At 32.8% G+C, this 3,477-nt stretch overlaps 1 protein-coding gene across 3 annotated transcripts in view; it reads right to left on the bottom strand.

The window, feature by feature from the left end:
- Window positions 1–2,325, bottom strand: part of LOC107746024 (sorbin and SH3 domain-containing protein 2-like) — a 56,631-nt gene extending 54,306 nt beyond the window's left edge. For all 3 annotated transcript variants that reach the window (XM_016560069.1, XM_016560070.1, XM_016560067.1), the window contains exon 1: window positions 1,849–2,325. The gene's annotated coding sequence lies outside the window, so the exon portion shown is untranslated. The remainder of the gene's footprint in view (window positions 1–1,848) is intronic.
- Window positions 2,326–3,477: the final 1,152 nt, after the last annotated feature.

The following is a 3,477-nucleotide window of genomic DNA, read 5'->3' as shown; positions in this document are numbered from 1 at the left end:
ATTAATTACTATTATTTATATTAAGTATTAAATATTTTAAAAATATGATTATTTATTAGTAGTATTGTTGTTGTTTAATTATTATTAATACATTATTATTTATTAAGATATATTTTAAGAACTTATATATAATATATATATATAAATACATTATTTATATTGATTTATATATTATACTGTAATATATATTATCATTATTATACAATTATATTGTAAATGTTGTTGTACAGTATGTATTAGAGCGTATGCATTAAAAATATACATATAATTTGTAGTAAATTATAATTTATTAAGATATATTTTAAAATTATATATAATATATATATAGAAATACATATAATTCCATAATATTAATTATTACTATTATTTATATTAAGTATTAAATATTTTAAAAATATGATTATTTATTAGTAGTATTGTTGTTGTTTAATTATTATTAATACATTATTATTTATTAAGATATATTTTAAGAACTTATATATAATATATATATATAAATACATTATTTATATTGATTTATATATTATACTGTAATATATATTATCATTATTATACAATTATATTGTAAATGTTGTTGTACAGTATGTATTAGAGCGTATGCATTAAAAATATACATATAATTTGTATACTATACACTTGTTACCATGATGGTGTTTGGTGTTTGTGTGAATGACACTGTGCACCTTCTATATATTTTATTATTTAAAAGCTGCTTGTGATGGGCTTTGTTTCATCATGTGACTTTCTCATCACCACCTGGATTTGGTGGTTATCAGTGTATTACAAAGGTACAAAACAGATTTCAGAACTTCAATAGGTTGGTATATTAACATTATATCAGTTAATGAAATTACGGTATATAACTGTAAATTTAAGTTAAAACCGTAAAACCTAAAACGTTGCTACCGTATTTTTTACGGTAAAATTCCGGTAACCACAACTGCCGTTATTTTTACTGTAAATAACATAATCCCATCACCGGATAATAAATGCAAAGCCATGCACACACTTTACCATCATCCGTGATAAGAACACAGATCGGTCATTACCTCCATCGCCCGCTGGACCTCACTAATGAGCTGGTAATGACAAGCCTCTTAATTGTTATGTTAATCAATTAAGCCAAAGGATCTTGGCACAGGATTTTGGGACACAAGCACTCTTTGTTGTTGTGGAAGGTCACGCTAGATTGAGTTACAGGTAATCAGTTTCACTCTCTGCACAAACTCAATCCACACGCCAAACGCATCGGAATTAGGACAAAACTGAAACAATTCTATTACTTCTGTCTACACTTGTTGGGTCAACTATTACAACACATCAGAATCATTGAGCAAAACATCTTAAAAGGAACATGGAAGCCTACAGCACCATCCAAATGTGCAGCAATGCTACTTTACCTGTAAGTAACCAACGCCAGGTATTGCAAACTGAGAAGCAGCAGAGAATAAAAATAATAGGTGATGAGAAAGTGTTACAACATATGATAGCTATAGTGTTCTATAATGTTTTGAAATCTGTTCTGAAATGTGCTGTAATGTGTCACTTAATTATGTATCTAAAATGTGTCTTTACTCTATAACACTAATATATGCCTTTGAAATCTGACTAAAATGTTGTGCCTCTGAAATCTGCCTCTGGAATCCTTTGCCTCTAAAATCTGCAGCTGAATTTTTATATCTGGAATTCACAGTGCCTCTGAAAACTGCATCTACAATATCATCTCTATCAATCACTAGTTGTTTGAAAAATGTTTAATGTTGTTTCTTGGTCTCTAAAATCTGCCTCTGTAATCGCAAACTCATTCCGTCTGCGCTAGTGTGATCCTGTCAAACAAGCGTTTCTTACCTTGAGCAATAAACGCGCATATGGAGTCATCCACCGCAGTTAACGTGCCGCATGTAAGTCCATCAAAGTCAGAGACGAGAGAGAGGAGCTCTGAATCCAGACTGAAAGCGCACACCTGCTCCGCTCGGTTCTTGTCTGCTGAGCCGACTCCAGATAAATGGACTATGCCAGTGCGCGGCACCACCCTTTCCTCTTGGGTCAGTGGCTCTCGTGCAGAGCTAGAGAGCTATTGAAATAGCATTGCGGTAAAACTGTCTCTTTACTCATGACGAAACGCCTCTCAGTGTCGGCTCGAGGAGGAGAAGGAGGAGACGGGAACGCAAGATCACATTCGTTGTGCATACTCAAACCGACGCGACGCTTGCGCGTATGAGCACGTGAGGTTAGTCCTTCATAGAGATTTCATCCACACATCATCCAGTCGTTGCTTGTTGCTCAGGGAAGAGGAGTATTTTATAGCACAGCCTGTGAGATGGAGAGCAGCGCCGCGCATTGGTCCCGCACAGATTCTCAGTAGTCATGGCAACCAGAACACTTCAATCAGCACGCGGGCTCAGGAGAGCGCGGACTGGGATGTGATATGCCGAGGTCACCGCTGCCACTCAAGGGCAAAAAGAGCGCACTGAGCTGATGTAAAAATCACTAAGTTTGATGAAAAGTACCTCAGAATATTACTGCTAACGTTTGACTTGCCATCAGTATAGGCATACTACTCTTCTATAGGAATGTGAAGTTTGAAAAACAAAAATCTAAAGAACCAGATTCCACGAAGTGAATACAGGCAAAGTGTGACACCTAAGCTAAGCTTATTCATCTTTAATAATGTATATTCTTCCATTACTAAACATCAGCATTTAAATCACTGAACTATGACACAAAAGGGCTTCTTTAGTTCTGACATCATTTCTGACAACATGTCATATCATGATATACAGTGACAAAAAGCCTTTTATAGCCATAAATCAGATTTTACAAAAATAATTTGCAAATTAATATTTACTTCTTCTTTCATGCAACTTTGAAAGTGTATTGGTAAACTGGTATGTGTTTTGTAAATTGGGACGGCATTTATGTCATTTTTTAATTGGCCATCAGAAATATTATCTCTAGCTCTATAGTTTATAGAGGGTTAAGACCATGTGTTATTTAAATGCATTCTTATGATATCTTGTTAGTAATTATTATTTTTATTATTATTATTATTATTATTAAGAAAGACACTAAAGGGAAGAATAGGCCAGAACAGCAGTCAGAAAAAAATTAATGGAATCTAAATTTGTAAATCTTATACGAATATTATTATTATTATGCATTTTATTGATTGCATAGAAAATAAAACATTGCTGTATTCTAGTTGTCCTACTTTATAAATGTGTCCCAGTTTGTCAAACTGTGATTTGGGGTCTGTGTGTTTTGAGGAATTTCAAGTTTATGTATTTAATATTTCTTAATATTTAAATAGTATTGTGTGGGGGGCTAAACCATTTGCACTATATTTTAAAACAATGCCGATGATAAATTAAAACAAAGTGTCCCACTACCTATAATTTCTATGTCTTATAAATTGGACATAATTTGCTTAAATAGAAAAAAAAACCATCACTAATATGATTCATCACTAATATGATA

This window comes from Sinocyclocheilus rhinocerous, unplaced genomic scaffold, assembly GCF_001515625.1.
Source record: "Sinocyclocheilus rhinocerous isolate Xijiao unplaced genomic scaffold, SAMN03320098_v1.1 scaffold288, whole genome shotgun sequence".
NCBI classification, from domain to species: Eukaryota; Metazoa; Chordata; class Actinopteri; order Cypriniformes; family Cyprinidae; genus Sinocyclocheilus; species Sinocyclocheilus rhinocerous.
Note: the sequence above shows the minus strand (reverse complement) of the source record. Positions and strands in the feature narration are given on the sequence as shown.